The 22,317-nt window shown below is 29.5% G+C and overlaps 1 protein-coding gene across 1 annotated transcript in view; it reads left to right on the top strand.

The window, feature by feature from the left end:
* LOC147814386 (uncharacterized) overlaps positions 1-22,317 on the top strand; it is a 171,647-nt gene that overhangs the window by 38,903 nt on the left and 110,427 nt on the right. The gene's annotated exons all lie outside the window — the stretch shown is intronic.

Genomic DNA, 22,317 nt, shown 5'->3' with positions numbered 1-22,317 from the left:
CAAATAATAGTGAAAAAAGGGAAATACTGAGAACTACACCACAAACTATAGTAAGAGTTGCATTTTAGCGGTGCAATGCATTTTAATTTGAAAGATAAAGGTGTAATATGAAATTGGTTAAATATGATTTTTTAAAGAAGTATATATTTTAATTACCAAGGAAAAACATGTAAATTTAGTAGGTTAAATAAAAAAAAGCAAATGAGTAAAAAAGCGGAAGTAGACATCTGAAATATATATAGGTACATGATCCGTATATAAGTACATGGTAGATAATATATATAGGTATACATAGTACATATTGGCACATAATACATATCGGTACATAGTATGGATGGTGCATGGTATACATAGGTACATGGTGCATGGTACATAGTATATATATGTATATTGTATAGGTAAGTTAAATATCGTTAAAAATTCCGGCACCCTGAGTGCCTGTGTTTTTTAAAGTAATTTTATCACATTTTTTGTAGTGAATTTAAAATTTACATTTAAAATTACTTTTAAAATTACCTTAAAATTACTTTAAAATTACTTTTAAAATTACATTTAAAATTACCTTACATTTAAAATTTTTTCTACTATTATGCATTAAATACAGTAATCGAAAAAATAATAGAAAAATAATTTTAAAAAATAAATATTTATTTAAAGTAATGTTTTGTATTAAAATGTCTTTGGATAAATGATTTTTATAATAGAGTGCAAAATGTTTGCAATTCGCTTAAAATGCGTTCGAGATAGGGTGAAATACATAAAAATTCATCTACGGATTATGTCAAATTAGCAAAATTCATATTAACTAAATGAAACAAAACCTTTCGTTCGTTCTTCTGATCAAACTATTGGGACCCTATTTACCAGATTATTCTATATTTTCAGAATTCAAATATATCGAAACAATTGCAAGTTTATTTAGAGAAAGAACTATTTTGTGTCTGATTTCCTTACTCAAAATATCCTCTACCTTAATTAATTATAGCATTTAAGGTCCACCTTTTTAACCACTAAGTTTGAATTCTAGTACGTGAAGATCCGGTGATTAAATCAAAACTTAATTTGGGTGTTTCTTTTTGTTTAGCGCTTATAAGAAGTTCTTATTAGTCTCATACACACTCACTGCTTATTTCAACTAATTATCTGCCTTGTGTTCAAGCAAAAAAAAAATAGAATTATCAGTATGCTAAACACTAATTATTATTTAGAACAATTTCGTAATATTTAATTTTGAACTAACTCAAAAAATATCCATGAAAACTTCAGTGGGAAATCATAAATGTATTTCCAAAAGCAGCAATATTTAAAAATTTGCTTCCGCTCTCATAAATAAACTTTTGAAGCATATAAGTGTCTTAAAATTTCTTTATACTCTCCACTAATTAGAAAAGTCCTATAAATATTGCCACGTAAGAATTGCAATTTGAGAAACTTTGAAAATTGATCGACTTTATAGTATTAGCAATGTGGTTCCCTCAACTAAATAGCTCTTATGAGTTTTCTCAAGCACTAAGACTAATTTGGTACATCTTTGATTAAATAAGTTTAATTAAAGTTTAAATATATGCTTAACTAAGACAACCATCAAAATCAACAGTTAAACTTTTAAACATACTTTAAGGTAGAAACACTCATTTTAGATAAATCACAAACAAATGAGAATTTATTTAAAAATTTACTCCTGCATCCGTCATTACGTAGCAGCTACTGGAATAATAAATTAAATTTTTAAGTTAATTATATCTACAGGGAATACGATCCGGTATACTTAAATACTTACTGAATGTCTTGGGATATAACGTGTGTGGTAAAAATTAAAAAGAGCGTGTTTAATTTATCAGTGTGCTCTGGCGTGAAATATTCCAACATTTAATGCAGGATTAGTCAAATGTTAAGCGTTGCTGATATAATTCTCATTTAAACAAATTTTTTGAAATAACATAAGAATGATAAAAAATGAATTTGGAATCTGTAAGTTTAAATGTTATTTGAAAGTAGAGCTAGATGAGGAAATCGTTTCGTAGATTCATACAGTTAGAGTCGTATTCGTTTTAAGGAAGAAGCATTACGAATTTCGAAAAAGTGCTCACAAACAAACAAGTTCGGTTTCAACACATTTGAAAGTTTGGAATTACACAGTAAAAATTTCCGGATCAAATTATGATGAAAAATACAGACAATCAAGGTGTCGGTACTTTTTACCATAAATTCATTTCTAACGTAAAAAGTACCAAATTTTTTGCCGTAATATTTATTGTAAGATCACTGAATCGCTGTAATTAATAAATATTATTGTAAAAATTGCGATAAAAAATTTTACAGTAAAACTGCTTCTTTCTGTAAAATAGATATTACTGTCACCCATCAGGGTACCAGTACATTTTATCATAATTTCATCCGAAAATTTTTTATGGGGCAAATAGCATAGTGTTTTTTTTTAAATATGTAGGCAAATTTTTCAAAAGTTTTACTAGAATTTCCGCTGGCCCTTACTTGCATAATTTGTTGAATTTTTTAACAAAAGTAGAGTATTTTTTTATTATTTCTGTTTCCTAAGAAACTTAGGAAGATTAAGAGGCATTTTTCCTTCTCAAGTAAAATATTTAAAACTCGAAATAAAAGTTCTTCAAAATATCTCTTGAATTAAGGGTGTTTTAATCGTTTTGTAAGTTTTAGTGTTTCAAAAGTATACATAAAATGCACACGAATTACTTATTGCAAACAAATGTCTGAATTCACTGTAAAGAAATGGCTAATTTAAAAACAAAGATTTTGCAAACAAATGGAGGTGACGAATATTTTCCTGAACTAATTTATAAAACAATAAGAATACAAATTGTTGATTTGTATCTGAAATTGTTGAAGCAGCTTACCTTTCATTTACAAATACCGCTAAAGTGCAATAGTATATTGTTCAAGTTATTGTGCAATAGTATAAGTTATTAAAAGACATATGAGTTCTTCGAGTTGAGTTGTACAAGAATAACCTTCATAGACTTAAGACTTGAAGATTTTGGTGGTTGAATATAAGAAAATTATTTCTGAAACAAATCTTATGTATGTATTACAATGACTATGGCTTAAGGAAAAACAGATGCAAAGATATTGTAGCGGACAAAGACGTACTTACACACGAGAGATAACTAAAGCTAAACTTGGAAGAAACGTTTTCGATTCTTCTGTGAAATATGGAAGAAATGTAGCTCTTACAAATGTAACTTAACATCGCGTGATTCCCAATCACTTTTATTTAAGTAGCCATCTTTATTATGACTTTTTTTCTTTACCAATGGTGAAGATTCTATTTCAAATACCACCGTTACTCCAGCTGACTTTTCGAGATTGATCAAACGTTCAATCTCTTTTTTATAAAGTACTTAGTACTTCTTTATAAAGTACCATGTCAGTACAGTATATTAAAATAACGCACTGCCTAAAGATGTAGTTCAGTTTGTAGGGTCAAAACAATTAGATTTAAGGAACCTGGCTGGAAAACGATCAAGACTTCATGAAGAATTGCTCCAAGTTTCGTTCACGCTATGTAGATGAAATGCCACCCCCTGTAACTGTAACGTCACATTGAGTAATCCCCCAGCCCTATCATTCACTTCTTTGCAAGATATTATTTGACACCCCCCTTTATATATGTTGATTTTTTTTGACTAAATCAAACTCTACAATTGTCCCTTACGTCAATCTTTGGTTTGGAAATGTTATTAAGAACAGTAATATTTCTTTATTGCAGAAAAGTGTCAGTATATAGATTCCAAAGATTTCGTATGTACACGACAGTTCCTACTAAACAAAACCTATTTTAAATAAGAAGAAACACTCTAAGCTTCGTCAGCATACTGTAGAGGAGATGTGGCTTCTACAGTTATAGTTGTAATGTCACAATACGTGGTTTATTTTTTCCTTCGCCTTCAGTGAGCATACTATTTGAAATGCAACTGGTACTGTGCTGTTTGTGTTGGGTATAAAAAAACTAAAAGAGTTTTATTAATGAAAATTACACTATTAAAAGAACATTACACATGATAAAAAATTATTGTGGCTTGTCACGTGGCGAATGTGCTCCGCAATAAAACCCTTGTAACAAAATACAATCTAAAGGAAAAAAAGCAAGAACGAGAATTGCCACATACCTTGATTTCATTGCAGCGAAGGTGACATCTCAAAAAAAGGGCACAGCTGTAAAAAAAGAAAAACCAAAAAACAGTCCAGAGTTCAGATGAAATGGATGTTCACTTTTTATTTAGATAATTTTCTGACATCAGGGCAGCAGGAAAAATTAATAATGGCAAATTCTGTTAGGTAACACAAATCATGACAATCACTCAGGTGGAAATCAAATCTGATAAAGAAGTGGGGTCAGGAGCGATCGGTTTATTTTTTTTCTTCATTTATTTCGATAAATGCAGATATTGGCTTGAAACAACATCCTAAGCGGTGTGATGAATACTCGAACAGACGCTTTGCATTGAAAGAAAATCTTTCCCAAAAATTGATACGTTTCAGAATTATGAAGACTTGCATGAAGATGCATATTGAACTAAAAAAAGTTTGTAGTTTAGATGCGAAACATTGGTTATCGAAGTTCTAAAAAATGGTAGAAACAACTTGCAACATCTGGGGAAGCTACAATGGCGACGATGGGGACACCATCAAAAATAAATTCCATTCTAAATTATGACGGTAGAAAGAAATACACTCCCGTGCAGAGTGTCCTTAAAGATGATACAAATAAAAAATTTCGAATGCCCTGAGCGTTGGTAGCTCAGATATTTATACTAGCGCTTGAAAGTTGAAGTAAAATTACTTAATTTTTAAAAGTTGAGGTGTTAAATCTGTTATTTTGTAAGTGTTATGGTTATGAACACTCCTGCACTCGTAGCCTTCACGTGGAGATCAGAGATACCGCTTTTCTAGAAGAGGGTTGAAAAGGGGTGAGAATGGAATTTATGAAATTTCTGGGGTGAGTGTCCCAATAGCATTAAGGCTTTAAGGGACGAGTTTTGAATTGGATCAGGAGTTTTAGATTAGCGTGTGACTCGATGTCACAGGTACAGTAGCTGATTTTTTGAGTTGATCATCTAACTACGTAACTTCCCTTTTAGCCAATGCTTGTTTCCGCGCTAATCAAACTCAGCATCTGTCCCCTAGACCTATCTTTGTTTCAGTGTTATTAAGATCAATAATGATTTCATTTCTTGAAAAGTGTCAGTATGTAGATTAACGACTTTGTAAGCTGGCGACTGCATCTAGATTTCATATTTTAAATAAAAAGAAACACTTTGAGCTTCGTCAACACAATGTAGATGAGATCTGGCTTCTGTAGGTGTAACGTCACAACACGTTGTTCTTTCTTTTTTCGTCTACAGTGATCATCCTATTTAAAATACAACAGTTACAGTAGCTGACTTTTTGAGTTGATCAAACTTTCTAACTCCCCTTTTAGTCAAAGCTGGTTTTCGAACCAGGTTCCAATCCCAGAGATGACTGGTTAATACGAATTCCACGTCCGGCTTGCACTGACCGTCATATCATGGGTTAGAATCCCCTTGCTTTCAGACTAACCATGGGAGGTTTTCGCTGTTTTCCTCTCCATGTAAAGCAAATGAGGGTTAGTTCAATCAAAAAGTTCTCAGCTAAGGCAAATTTTTCCAGTACCTGATCTAGAAATTCTCTTGTCTTCTGGATTGGGTTCAAAATTACAAGCTTTCGGAGTTGAACTTTCATAGTGCATAAACTCAGAATTGGGTCGACTATTCAAAGCTGGTTATAAAGTATAAAATATGAACAGTGCGCAAGAAAAAAAATAAACAAATGGAATAAAATGGATGTAGACAAATGATTGCATCTTCAGATTCTTGGACTCAAACTTAATGGTTCGAGGAGTTGAACATTAGTTGTCGTAAACCCCCAAAAAATGGGTTGGCTTTTCAACTACGGTTTTAAAATAAGAAAATACTTGTTTCCGAGTCAAAATGTTGAGCAACTATAAAATGCATTTGGTATTCTTGTATAACAAGCTACATATTAGCCAATTTTTTTTCTCCAAAAATAGTTTTTTTTTTCTGTATCAGTTTTCTGAAATTCTGTTTTAGAATTGCTAGCGCACTGGAAAAATCGATACACAAATTCCATGCAACTTTATTTATTTATTATGATGAAACCGTTTCTTGGTATACGTTTCTTGTGAACATTTCGTCAAAGGAACGAGATAATTATCGTCACTTTTAGAGGAAACGAATTTCGTCAATGGTAAATAAATATTTCATCATTCTATTTTTTATCCGAAAAAAAACGAAAAACAAATCCTCTCAGTGCTTTACGTATTTAACTTATCTAATAATTTTCTAATTTATAGAAACCATCTAGTTTTGGCAATGCCACGTTAATAACACAAGAAAGACAAATAGAACAAAGAGATGAACTACACCCACGCACAAAGCGGGATTCTAAATCGGGATCTTCTTACTACGAGGGAAATCCTTGATCATCATACGCGCCGCGATCATCTATTCTTCATCATAGTTTCGCCATTTTAGTTAGCAATCTCTCACGATGAACTACGGTGATGTTTCGAGTTGGGGAAACATTTTCGTCATACATATGAAGTTCCTGTTTCCTCAGAAATCACGTGATTTCGAGACAAAATAATTATCAAAATTAACGGAGTATATCTCAAAGATTGCTAAATCGTCAAAAGTGAGACTTTTATTTCTGAGATGGTATTAGCAAACGAAAGAAAATAGTTGCCAAGCTATTTTTCACGAAATATATTCTGTAACATTTATGTTGTTGTTTCAATGGCATGACTGTACATGCATATGGTAGTGTCTAAGATTTTTATGTTTTAATTTATAAAAAAGTCCCAATGCTTCATCAACTCGAAGTTCATGAGATGTTGCTCCTGCGATTGCAACGTCACAACACGTGATCCACAATCTCTTTAAGCACTTATCATTATTTTGTCATTTATTTCTTTGCCTGCAGCGATAATCCTATTTGAAATACAATCTTTAAACTAGCTGAATTTTCAAGCTTATCAAACTAAGCAATTCTTTCTTACGCTAACTTTCATTTTCTTATATCAATTCTTTCTTATGTCAATTTTCTTTTAAAATATCGAACAGCGATAATATTTTCGTTAACTTCAAAGGATTTTTGAATCTTTACAAAGGATGACAAATTCATGTTTGTATAAGTGTTTTATTGTTTTACAGCATTTTTGTTACATTTGTCGTTCGTAATGCTTTTTAAGATTTAATTTGTATGGACAGGACATTCAAAAAATGACTAAAAGGTTTAATAAACTCACACTGTTCACGTTCTAAAGAATTATTAATTGTACTTTATAAAAAGCATTATAATTCTGATATAATAAAATTTTTCATTTGGAATTTGAAAATAAAAAATATTTTTTTTCATTTATTTTTTATTTTGTGTCATAACATATTCTAATATCATTACGTATTAAGTTGCCTCATATTGATGTCGACAGTTTTTAAGACGTATTTATTGGGTAGAAAATCATATGGTTTTTAGCCAATAAAATCTCATTTTCCTCTACTACTTTCCATACGTCTTTTGTTTAATTAAATGATCAACTTGATTCACAATGTGATGATGTATGCAAAATTGCATTTAATATATCAACCTGTTTTATAAGCAAGACTATTATATATGTATATAGATATATCTATGTGTGTAGGCATATAATTACTAACAGTTCCTCAGTATTTATTTTAAATTAACTAAATTACTGCCTAATAAAATTTTTGCCTCTTTACACTTCCGTTAAATAAGCGTTCAATGTTATGGGGGATGTTTTTATGTAACCATTAAATTCTTCAAACAACGCAAAGTTTCTAAAAAAGCAACAAGTTTCATTAAGTACGGGTAAGAAATTCGCAAACGCTTTGCTTGAAAAGCATATAAGATAGAAAAATGCAAGTATTTTACGAACACATACTTTTGTATTCAATTCACTTGAGAATTCAGAAGGAGATCCGATGCAGAGTGTCTTGTTTTCTGATTATGCGAACAAAAGTTAAACAATAGCTTTTCTCAAACTTTTTGTTCCATGCCAGAGTTATTTGACTGATGATCTTTCGCACGAACTACAAGTCTCATTTTTCTCTAAAATGAAAGTAAATTATACATTTTATGAATTTTTCAGTCCCTTATGAGAGTTAATATAGAAGGAAGCTGACTTTATTTTAAAGTTCATGAAGATGATTCGGGTAAAGAATTTATTTAAAATATAAATACTCAAATAATTTAACACTGCACGAATTTCAATAATTTAATGGAAATAAAAGCATTTGAAATAACTTTAACAATATTTTAAAAAGAACTTTGCAGGAACATATATTCGTTATACTTTATCTATTAATTTGTTCCGCAGTGGACTGATGGTAAAGACACGGTTCGCAGTAAAACACTGAAGTCAAGCATCACTGGCAATGGTCAGTAAGTCTCAGTCTGCGTAGGGACCAATTGTGCGTGGTATTGGTCTTCGTTAAATTGTTCTACCGTAAAGTGCTCGACTTCGCGATCAGGTCGTCGGGCTACCAAAGCAAGGGAGTCATCCCCTCTGAAGAGGATCAAAATTGCGATGTCATGTCTTCGGATCATCTTCAAGGATGTCTTCCAGACCATTGCCAATAGCCCATTGTGCAGTTCTAGTGCGATGTAAATAAAGTTCCTACCTACCTTATCTACTATTTTAAGTTAAATAATTATGATTTAAAAACAATATTTTACAAAGAAATTCCCATACATTGTGTAAAAACATTTATAAGAAGAGTGGGAAATCTACCATCATCAGACGTTTCATATATTTTTAGTATAGCAACCGAAAGTCAGCGGTCTTGCTGCTGGATCTATACTTATTTCTAATTGTTCCATAACTGCCATAACAACCTATTTCAAAAATTATTACGGTTAAACATGTTGCAATTTCAATATTAAAAAAAATCAACTTTTTTAACATAATTTAAACGAATTATTACCTTTAAATAGTTAAAATGACTGTGTTTTACTAAAATATTTTGATAGGAGTGAGAAAATTCATGAGTCACATGAGAGCACAAATTCACATGATCATATGTATCACAGCACGTCCATCCTGCATCGCGTGCTGAACTCGACATGTTAGGTTTTCACCAAAATCAATAATTTAATATAAATAATTAAATATTTTTAATTATTCATTAATTCAATTTTAATAAAAAGCAATCATTTTTTTTTTCTTTTTTGTTTGGGAATTTTACTCTGCCCCTTTAACTATAAAGTAATAATTATAATGAATAAATAAAAAAGTAATAAATTAATAAATTCAGAAAATTAAATGACAATGCATTCATTTTAGTTGGTTATAAGATAAATTTTAGCTTCTGTTAATAAAATACAAACATATATTCAATCATAAAAGTAAAAATTAATTTATTAATTTTCCTACTTTTGCTATCTTTTTATTAACTCGGTTTCATCTTTTTGTTAGAATGATATCTTACGATCTATAATTCGAGCACTTTTCAACAAGTTAAACTGCCTAACATTTAACAAACGTTAACAAATCACGCTTCAGTCTTTTTTTGCCAGTAGAATTTGATGTCATTTTTTTAGACATTGGAATTTATTGCTGATCAAATTCTGACTCTTTTAAGACCAGCAAGAGAATTCAAATTTTTCCTGAATCCCTGCGCAGTATCATAAGTTTCACAGATTTTTTAATTTCTTAAACAAAAATTTATTGACATATTTTTCCATATCGGAAACGTACATACATAATCATACAAATAGGAAATGCGATCGAATTGCAATAAGAGTTATAGTTTAATAAATAATTAATGGTATATAAGTTTCAATAGTTATCTGACTAATCAAAACGAATTTATCAAAATTTTTCACTAACAACTATTTAAATTAAAAAACAAGCAAATAATTAAATTTTAAAAACAATTATTAAAAAAAACGTTTTAACATGTGAACTAAAGAGCAAAAAATCATCTTTTTTTACATCAAAAACCAGAAAAATCAGTGCCTGTGACTTTTATAAACTCTCTCACCACTAAAAATCTCCCCCACGGCTTTTGCAAATGGTGCCTTTGGTCTAATAAAATCAGATATATTTTCCATTTTTTAGTTTTTTTTTTGTTATAAGACATTATTTTCAGAATTTCATGTAATTTTGTTTTGAGAATGATCAATAGATTTTATTGATGACCTTTATTAAAATTCATAATTATAAAACAGTTATTAAACTAAAATAAATTTAAGTTCTACTATTTATCCTTTCATTTTAGAGTATCAGTAAAAATATTTAATATTAAAACACAGGATTTAAAAGACAGCTTTAAAAATATTTTCCATCATTATTAGCGCCCTGGCTTTGCTTAAATTGTATCATAAAAATATCTACAAAAGTGAAGTCATTTAAAAGTTTCCATCAAAGCATGAAACTAAACTGTCATAGCAGATATTATTATATTCTCATATTAGAAAAACAACATAAAAGGCTGATCTTTTTCATTTAAAAACTCATGGGCGGCAATTACAAAATCTAGTAAATTTAATTTTTAAATTATTTAAATTTAATTTTTAAAAATTCATTATATAAGGTATTTTTATTTTCAATAAAATTATTTCCCTGAAACATCTTTTACGTAACCTGCACTTTAGTCTAGAACTTATAGATTAAAATTCGTCTACATATTCCTTTTAAATCATAACATTGAAATTTTTTTCAGCATAATGCTAATAAGAAAGAATGTTCGTTTTAAACGCGAAATACTTCTATGAATTATACTAACGTTGGAGTACAAAATTATACTATATTAATGCTCTGTACACTGTTGAACTCATTAATAAATCTTTACATGTCTACCTTTGTTGATTTAGTTACATAGGGTGCTATTTGCTCGCAGTAAGCCCTCTGGACAAATTGAGTATGCAATTACTGGTAAGCACGAAATGGTGATTACTTACTTAAAGATATTACCTCGACGATCAGTAACAAAGATATCATTAGGCACTGTGGAACATCATAGAATGCCATCATAGAGAGTAATAACGCTGAGACAGTGGGTGTATAGAATAATAATGGAGAATGATATTGAGAAAAGATTGTGCATTATTCATACAAGATTCAGTAAATTTGTTTAAAAAAGAGTAGGATATTATGGAATAACATTACATATCTAATCACAACATTACTGGTTTTCAAGAAAAAAAAAGTTCCTAAAATTATTACAGGCACATAATACTACTAATTGTTATAGACTGTCATTGTAAGCGTGAAATTCATTTTGCTGCAAATAAAAATACTTTTTTAAATGAACATTATTACGAACACTTTTCCTATCATAAGAACACTAGGCAAATAACATGAAATATATTTTTTTACCAGTGTGGTACAACCCACGGCTAGTGGTCCACATGCGACCGAAATGATCGTGTTTATTTGCACTTGCCCTTCTTACGGGAAGATTTTTTTCATTTCATATTTGCAAAAAATAATCGTTTAGCTTTCTACACTCCTTAATCTTACTGTACAATTTTCTTCAGCATCAATTTTCAATTTAAAATACCTTCATAACGTATTGCTTAAGAAACCTCTCTGAAAATGTAAAGTTTGCTTTGTGTTGTATTTGGCAGAGTATGTAATTTCAAATTTCACGAATAAATTTTTTTTCTTTGCTCTGGTATAGTCAAAATGAGGGCACAGAAAACAACTGAAGGCTTTGGTCCAAATTTCTTTAATTGAACTCTGAAGAATTTTCCCTTAGAGAAGATCTTATTAATGTCTTTGTTTTTCTGTCCCTTGATAGAAAGAAATGCAATGCTGATTCTACATCAGACTGTAAGGATTCATCACAGCTATAACATTAGAGTCGGTTTAAATCTAGAATGGCATATTAAGTTTAAATTCTTGTTTGCATGTTCCATTTCTTTTGTTGTTTTGAAGATCCTCATTTCTCCTTTTTGTCCCAATCTTCAACTTCATCCGTTAACTTATTTTATGGCTATTCCAACACTCTAAATTATTGGACAAAACCTTGTCAAGAGCGGCCTACTAATTATTCTTCTAGTGTTTAGCGTAATAAACTGAAATTATTTTTTTGTACATTATGCTTAACATCAATGTTCAAGTTACGTGTGTAATAGTAGATTAAAATGTTTGAAAATTTGCATAAAAACTCTGGGAAATGCCAAAACACTAGTTTTCCTGTAGTACGATAGCAAAGAAAATTCAGGGATTACGATTTCTAGGCGAGTTCATAGTATTCGTACATGGTAGCAGTATTGAGTGCAGCGGAAACTTACCTTCATAATTATGTATATGGCAATACTTTTACTTTCGTTAGAAGTTCTGAAACAAAATATAAAAACACTTTCTTCCCATTTTGTGAAATTGAAAACATTTTCAGGTATTTTTCTTAGTATTTTAGAAAAAAAAATGAGTTTCCGAAAATATATATGAAAACGAATCATCACTTTTTTGAAAAAAAATAATTTTTTAAAAAAAATTTCTTCTATTTTTCGCACTTTTCACTTGTTATTTATCAAAGGCTGTATCTATTGAACGTTGTTTTTCTAAATATGTACTCTTTAAACTGAGAGAAATATTCGGGTAAAATTATCATGCAATATAGTAAGCAAACCCGTGGTTAAAAAAAAGAAACATAACTTTCTGTAACGAAGCAGGAACATATGGTACTTAAACCATATATTTGGTAATTTTAACGTTAATGTAGTAAAGGTCTGCAGGGAATTCTTGCCTTCAAAATTATAGTTTTTATTACCACATATTTTGTAAAAACTACAAAACTGGAAAGTAAATTTAACCGAATAAATGGTTTTTATGTTACGCTCTAACTCTAAATAATCATGGTAAAATGACCAAATTTTACCACACTTACGAAATTTTATCACAGATTACAAATTATATTTTATTCGTAATTTTACCAAGTTGATTACTAACACAATTCGGTAAAATTTAACGTATTTTTTAGTGCTTCCATGGAGCCAGACATACAGTAAATTTTAGCATATTCTTGTAGTCTTGGGCATACCTTTTTCTTCAATTTACTTTTTACTCGCTGCTTTTGCTTTAAGTATTTGCATTTTTATTCCTTACTCTATAAACTTAAAGCTCCCATGTATATGTACCGTTAACAACTATTGCATACACTTCCTACGTAATGTACTACACATTTTTTAAGTACTACTTAATTACTATATTTATTGACCGTTTCATAATATTCTGTTGTTCCGTTGTTATATAGAACAGTGATTCTCAACATTTTTATCACCGAGTACCGGCCAGCGTTTAATAATTTTACCACAGCCCACTGAGGGTAGAGGACTTTGATAGTTTATAATTTAGATTACTTTTACATGATAATTTTAATTTAAATTATCTAACATTTTTACTTACTAGAACACTAATAAGAACCTTGAGACGGCTCCATTTAGGGGTAATGAGAGACAATGACAACCCGAAGTATATTGCTTATATCCAGTGTATTCTGAATCTCAAAAACCTCACTTCACACAGATAGGTTGTGGGGTATAGGAATGGGGTTTTAAGTGCAGGATTAATCTCTCGTCCATGGAAAGATGCAAAATCTCGAGAGATATACACCGCAGTAAGGAAAATTAATTAAATGTTCTTTGGGCGGCCCAGTACCGTTTGATTTATGAACCGATACCGGCTGCGGCCCAATAGTTGACACTCACTGTTATGGAAAACATAATTCGGTTAAAATTTCACAATTATTAATGTTCAATCAATTAATTATTGAAAAATATATGGTATATTGCACTTTCACGTTTTAATAAAAATTAATTTTAAATTTGAAATACTGCTAATTTTTCTGAATAAATTGTTTTTAACCAACTTGTCGTTTTTGATACGTAGGTTCACGACTGACAACGCTATTATGAAAGTAAGAAATTTATGAAAAAACACTCACTTTAAGAAAGTGTCCTTTCTCCATTTTTTAAAAAAAAAATATAAATTTAGAGAATATTAATAAGCATTGTGTTTTTTTAATATACGGGTAAAAACTGAAACAATTTTCAAAGAAAAAAAACTATTTTCCTAGAAAAAAGTTTAACAGTGAATTTTTGAATGTTTTATTATTAGATTACATTAATTTCATTACATGAAATGCATCTTATTTCGGGGAAAGAAAAATAAGTTTATTTCATATATAGAAAAATAATTCAGTCAGCTTCTGCCATAAGGCTTAGAAAATCACATTTAAAGTGAGAGACTATTTAATCTTATGTAAGTCAATAATAGATTTAATGTCTTACGTGTTGATTAAAAAGATGGTTTTATTCCATGCACCATTCAATTGTTTTCAAAACAGTTTATTTTCCTCGCATCAGTGAAAAAAGCAGTATTTCTCCGTATTTTATTCGCTGTAAATATTTAAATTTTAAAAAAGTTCAAAAATAAATTACAGTCTCCTTTTGATTACTTCATGCAGTTTTTTTCTGTTGTTTCCTCTTTTAAACAAAAAACTAAAAAATGAAGAAGCCGCCAATATCTTATTGAGAAAAAAAAATCAAACTTGAGCAAACGAGCCAAATTTGAATGAATACGCGTCATTTAACACTAGATTGCCTTAGGAAGTCATTTTGACTGCTTTTAATTTCAATTAGAAAAAGAACGATGAACATAATGACGCAATTTCTTAGAATTTTGTACAACATATGTTTTTTTATTGTTAATATTCAATAATAACTTGTTATATAACTGTAAATAATCTAAAAAATATTAAAAATTTATTTTAAGCAAATTTCTTTTCACATTATTTATTCTTTTACAGTCCAGTTATTTTGACTGCTTTTGGGCAATATAGGTATATACTAAATTTCAGTCTTTCTAGTGTTAAACTACATTATTCATATTATGCAATAAACCACGGCTAAAAACTTAAAACTAAAATATCTAAATAAAATTGTTTCAATAAAGGATTTTCTGTGAGCTGTAGAAAAGTGTCACAATTTTTGCAAGTCCAAAAAATGAATCAAACAATAATAGGTCACAAAAAAATTTGAAAAAAAAGTTAAATATTTTATATAAAAGTTTTTCGAATAATAACAATGCGTACTTATTATTTAAATAAGACTATTTTTTTATTAATTTAATGACTCTTTTTACAATTAGAGAAGATTTTAAGCTTTAAAATTAATTTTATTTTACGTTCACTCAAATAAGGAAGATAAAAATACACTTTTATAAACTGAATTCCGATCAAAATTAGTCTTGGTTTATCTTACCAATTAAATAACATTCCTTGCAAAAGTTTAGTTAAAATGCCACACATAAGAAATTTTCTTCATTTTTTTGCAAAATACTTCGATATTAATGTTTTTTTATAGCACAGAGTTTTTTTTTAATCTCTTGGTTTGTTAAAGCTTTGATGAAGCAAAAACTTTGAGTTAACTAGGAGGCACTGCTCCCTACTCGCTCCGCTGACCTGCCTTCGTAGCTATTTTTCATTCAGCACCATTTCCTTTTCTTAAAATTTAATGTTTTTTAAACATATGTAATTTATATTAATTATTTTTTAATGCAAGAACATTTTTCAATACATTAATCGTAATGAAATTAATGATTACCCGCTTAGAAAAATCATCAGATGTACTTTAATAGAAATATTTAAACTTAGGAATAGTCTGTCACACTATTGAGAGATAAATTAGAAGTAACATTTCTCGTTAATGACATAAAAAGTTGTATTTCAAAGAGCAGTAAATTAGATCTCATGGTATTTTTTAATTGCATGTTTGACTGTAAATAATTTTCGAATTATCCTACCGATTGTTTTTTTTTTATTCCGTCGTACTTCCTGTACAGTTTACACACTGCCGTAACTTCAAGTTTTTTAGTTTTATAGTTCTTGCGCAACAAAATTAAATATAAAGTGAACCTGAATAACTAAAACAACGGCCACAACGTTTAAGAATTTTTAATATATAGAGAGAAATATTAAAATAGTTTTTAACAATAGTTGTAGTATTCTTGGAATTGGTGAACAGATTTAGTCCAACACTCACCTGGTCATTTACTAGAAAGGTGAATTAGAAATTCGTGAGATTTTCTATTAAATCCTCGGCTGTGGGCCTCTCTTACTCCGCCTGTTTATGACATGACAGAAACCTCATCAAAATATTAGTATAAGTAAGGCGTGTGGGTGCATTTCACCAAAAATACTATTAACAGAGGAAAATGACAGACATTTTACCGCTTGAAAATGGGATTATTATTGGCACCCGGTAAAAAGAAGCCGCGATTGTGAAGACGAGGCATGTGTAGAGATATGCAGAAAATAGGTATACATTATCAGACGTCTATGAAGCAATCTCCCGATTCTATTGAAAATTCCAAAATTCGCTTTCAAGTGGTGTCGGGAAAGAAGATAATGAACATTTTAGGAAATTGGTTATGTGAATGAATGAAACACGGTACACCATGTTTAACACTGATGGAAGGCGTCGAATTTGGCGAGAGACTTATAAGGGCATGAAGCTATCTTGCCTTTTTCACACTGTGCAAGAATTTGAGGAAAGAATCATGTGGTGGGGCATATATTCTTCTGGTATGGATATTTGTTTTTTTTTTTCGAGAATGAATAAAATTCATACGGTACGTGGGTGTTTCTATTGGTAGATCAAGTGCATTCTGTAATGTTACGCTTTTACTTCGAAAATGACGGATACTTCAAGTATGATATTGCAACTGTTTGCATCATCTATACATAGAGCCAGAAGAGTTCAAATTGCTTCAATGAACATCAATTTTACTTCCAACACCTTTCCTGGCCAACGCAAAAACCCGTGTCCCAACTCAATTGGAAAGACACTTTCGACAACAATAAGACATCTAATTTATGGAAATCACCCAGAATCGACATATAACCCTCCATCTAATTTACAGGATCTTAAATTCTGTGCACATGATGTCTTCTGGACATAAATGCATCTTGATGGGGGTTGAATTGATGTTTCTTCGAATACAGGTTATTATCCGCGTAGAAAAATGTCCAAAGAGAAATTAACCTAAGATTTTTAATACATTGGCCAGTGTGTATTGATGAAAAATAAACTTTTAAAATAAAATTATAAGTAAATGCATTCAGTTTTTATTCTCAAAGTATTATACAATTTAATTTAACCTCGAAGCAATATATTTTTTAATAAAAATTAATTTCATCACTAAATTTAACTGCTGCGTTGTTTCATTTATAATGAACTTTACTCCCTGAAGAAATTTCAGCTTCTAAGGGACTGGCTGATTTCCCCACCCCCACCCACCCACCATTTTTGCAAAGGATGTAAGCCTGGAGTTTCTTTAACTCTTCCCTTTGAAAGGAGAGTCTGCACTACCCTCTCCCACCTAGCTACCGGCCATCTAAGAGGTTTACTATTTTCTGAAAGAACTAAAACCTACCCCATCTGCCCTAAATGCCACCTACACCGGGCTTCCGCTGATCATATCCTGGACTATCTCGGTCTTCTCTGGGAAGACATCTACTCTACTTCTATATTGGTCTTCGATTTCATTCAGGTCAACGGGTTCATAGATCTCGTCTGATTTCGCCAGGCCAGATGAGGATAAACAACAACAGTTACACAATGTTAGCAAACAAAAAATTTCTCGAACTTGCTAAATATGATTTATAAAGATTTCCACATACGTTCATGTCTGAATTTTATCAATGATCCTATTGCAGGAACTCTGAAACTTAGGAGTTTTGTTGCAATGGAGGAATGCGCGTTTCAGCATGATGAAGCTATGTTAAAAATCACGAAGAAAAAAACTCTATTTAAACTGCCATACATAATTCTGTTTATTAAAACCAAAATATACTACATATGAACTATTCATTTAGTAATTTTTCCATTCATACGGTAAAGGTTCACTTGCTTCCAAATTTATAGTTCTTATCACGTAACAAATAGTATAGTTCTTATCACGTTCAAAACTATAGTTCTTATTACCACACTTTTAGCAAAGAATACAAAACTAAAAAGTAGTTTTGACTAAATAAATGGTTTTTATGTTATGTTTTAAAGTATTATGATAGAATAACCAAATTTTTTTCTCATTTATCAAATTTTATCGTCCATATTAATAAGCCATGTTTTATTGTTAATTTTGCCAAAGTCATTATCAAAGCGATTCGTAAAATTTACCAAGATTTGGGTGTTCCTATGAAAGCCAGAAAGACCGTTTCATGGTATTCTGTTAATTTAACCATTCTTTTCCTCTCAGTGATTAAGTGTCAATCTTACATTAAAAAAAATTCTCATGTTCATCTGTGTATTCTTTATATTAGTAAGAACGACAAACATTTAAACATTGCAAAATTAAATTTTAGAATACATAATATATTAGATATTATATAAATATTTCATTTATTAATTGAACTGAAAAATAATTTTTAAGTTTTCTTTTGTTTTGTCCAGTTTGGTAGCAAAGAGTTATTTTACTATCAAAAATGAAAATTTACGTACATTTCTTTTAAAAATGATTCCGAAATTTGTCATCCAATACATAACTTAAATGGACAAAACTGAGCATTTTTAGTATATAAAAACTAATAAAATGAATAAAAAAGAAACATTTTTCCTAGAGTGAATAATAATATTTTTTATGTGACTGCAGAAGAATTGTAGATTATTTTTTATATGATATTTCTCTTTTTTATGTTTTCCTTTTTTTATGTTTTCTTCTTTTTTATGTTCCTTCTTTTTTGCGATTGTTCAGTACCCTCTTTTCTGAAGCTTTATTTTAGATTTGGATGTATGCCATAGCTTTGTAAAGCAACTTACTTTTTGTTTCATGTTTGTATTTTCTCAAATAGGACTTTTTGCTGTTCAGATCAAAATGTGTATCAGAAATAAGTACCTCAGTCACTTTGTTATAGATCAAGAAACAAATCTAATATTAACCAATTGCTCCGTCTAGACAGGTCAAGGAGAAAAAATAACAAAACTTTTCCTTGGCTTCTTAGCTTTCAATTATAAAATATTTAAAAAAAATTATTGTCGCGTGTTTCTCCATTATTTTTGTTATTTCAAAACTAATATGGGAAAGAGAAATTAATATCTGACTTATAAGAAGAACAAGAAGAGGAAAAAGGTTGATAAGAAATGAATGTTGGGTAAAGTTTAAAATGTCAGTAAAAAACTTGATGAATACAATTAATTGAATAGGAAAATTCCGGATCAAAATTGCAGTGAAAAATATCGGTCCTCAGGGTGTCGGTAATTTTTACCGTAAGACCCATTTTTACTGAAACATGTTACGAAACAAACAAACTGACATACCGTAATTTTTACAGTAATAATTACCATAAAATCCCTATTACTCCAATTAAATAAATATTACTGTATAAATTACGGTGTACTATTTTACGATAAACATTGATTTTACGGTAAAATAGATTTCACGGATGATCCAATGAAAGTACCTGTACTTTATACCGTAATTTAATCCGGATTTTTCGAAGTGCAAGTCGTAGGCATTACACGTTTTTCAGATTTTTAATTAACGGTAACGGGTAACGGTTTACCAAAGATTCTGGTTTTCAAAATTATAGTCTTTATTACCACGCATTTAGTAAAACAATTCAAATCAAAAAAAGTAATTTATCCGAATATTCGGCTTTTATGTCATGATATAATGTATTATGAAAAAATAACCAATTTTGTTATAAAACGGTATTTTATTGCTAATTTTACCAAAATTCTTGATAAAGCTCTTCGGTAATAAGCATCGAGCTTTTTGGTGTTCGCATGGAGCCAAAAACACTGTAAATTTTACCATAATCTGGTTTTGTAACCATTTTTTTCTCAAAGCAGATATTTTTAAGTAACTAACAAATTAACATAAAAATTCACAACTATTAAAGGTTTGCCGTAAATTTCCATGTCCCTTAAGCTATATATATTTTTAAATTATTAATTTTTATTATCTTGACTTGATTTTCTCAATAAATCATTATTTTTAGATCTCTCTTTAGGTGACTACTGATTTTTAATCACTATTAATACGAAGCTGATATGAAGTGGTTTTGATTCCTTAAAATGAAATTTAAAAATAATTTTAATATCGATTTTACCGTTATTAAACATCATAGCAACTAAAAAGATAGTGCGAATGAAAATTTGTCCAGGTGCCTAATGTACAACTTCTAGAGTTAATGAAATTTCATTTTTATAGCTATATTAGAACAGCGACTGCATTTCATTTAAATTGTCTAAACTAAATTTGTCAATAACTTACGTCAGAATTAAGTTTCCCTTGATAGCATCGACTAAGGTGTAAACGAATACTGCACCATAAACAACTGTACTAAAATTCTGTAAAAATAGTATTGCATATTTTAAATACGTTGTAAACCTAGAAAATCGTATTCAAAACTGCTTAATATAGTTTAAAAACTTAACTTTTATTTCAAAAGTATTTATTATAAAAAATAAACAAATATTTCTTTCAAATTAAATGTTTTAATTTAAATGTATTTCATTAAAAAATATTTCAATTAAAAAATTCTGCTTTAAAATAATTCAATGCAATTTCTGCTTTAAAATAATGCAGGAAATCTTTTCATTAGTAATAATTCAAGTGTGAAGTTAATATACATATATATATATATATATATATATATATATATATATATATATATATATATATATATATATATATATATATATATATATATATATATATATATATATATATATATATATATATATATATATATATATATATATATATATATATATATATATATATATGGCCCTCGTTTTTTTGCTAAAATATTTTCAAACAGCAAAATCTCACGAAGATTGAAGGTTTTCAAATCTAGCGTACGACTCATAAAGAAAAAAAATTAAATCTGGAGACGAATTGAGCCCGAAACGATGGAAAAGATACGACAAAATCTTACAGTGAGTCTAATAATTTGGCCAGAGACTGTATATATATATATATATATATATATATATATATATATATATATATATATATATATATATATATATATATATATATATATATATATATATATATATATATATATAGTATATATATATATATATATATATATATATATATATATATATATATATATATATATATATATATATATATATATATATATATATATATATATATATATATATATATATATATATATATATATATATATATATATATATATATATATAAGTATATATATATATATATATATATATAAGTATATATATATATATATATATATGTATGTGTGTGTGTGTGTGTGTTTTGAGCGAATTTATATACAATACCTATATATTTAAACATACATATAAGAGGTTTTCATTCAGGAGATTTTTTATAAACTTCCTATTTGTATTTATTTTTAACGTATTGCATTGCAATGTTAACCAATTGATACACGAGTGCAAGCCGGTTTCAGTCGCGTTCGTCAATTGCGGACGTGCTTATGTGGCTTGATGAACTGTGTTTGCAGTTTTATATACCGCAGTAACGCAGTTGTTTGTTTATTTTGTGTGTAATGCTTAAATAATCAATTGGAAACATCTCATATTGGGTAAAAAAGGTGATCTTTCTCCATGTAAAAAAACTATAAGTAATGGCCCTCGTTTTTTTGCTAAAATATTTTCAAAAAGCAAAATCTCACGAAGATTGAAGGTTTTCAAATCTAGCGTACGACTCATAAAGAAAAAAAAATAAATCTGGAGACGAATTGAGCCCGAAACGATGGAAAAGATGCGACAAAATCTTACAGTGAGTTCAATAATTTGGCTGGAGACTGTATATATACAGGGTGTCTCAGTTAAGCGTTTCAGAACTTCTAAGAGGGGTAGGGGGCATCCTGACGACTCGAAATCATATAGCAATGTGGGGTCGGAAATGCTTTCCTGAAGCGGTGACGTTCACAGACGCACCATAAAGAAAGGAGACCGTAAGTGAAAAATCGCTATAATAATACATTGAAAAAATTATATGGTACATGGGCCAAAGTAATTGTTCGAAGTTTCTGCCCCCGGCTACAATGTACACCTCACATCTCCGGACATTTGAACATTCTGCAATACTCCAGGCATATCTCGCAGGCAGCTACTGCGATTTTTGCAACCAGCATTATCAACAGGGGTGTCATAAACCAGTGTTTTCATTTGACACCAGAAGTCAAAACATGATAGGTCGGGTGACCGAGGAGGCCATACAATTTTTTCAATGTAATATTATAGCGATTTTTCACTTACGGTCTC

This window comes from Parasteatoda tepidariorum, chromosome 2, assembly GCF_982258835.1.
Source record: "Parasteatoda tepidariorum strain Cologne lab strain chromosome 2, Ptep-v5.0, whole genome shotgun sequence".
Classification (NCBI taxonomy): Eukaryota; Metazoa; Arthropoda; class Arachnida; order Araneae; family Theridiidae; genus Parasteatoda; species Parasteatoda tepidariorum.
The sequence above is the reverse complement of the archived record's forward strand: the minus strand, read 5'-3'. Positions and strand labels throughout refer to the sequence as shown.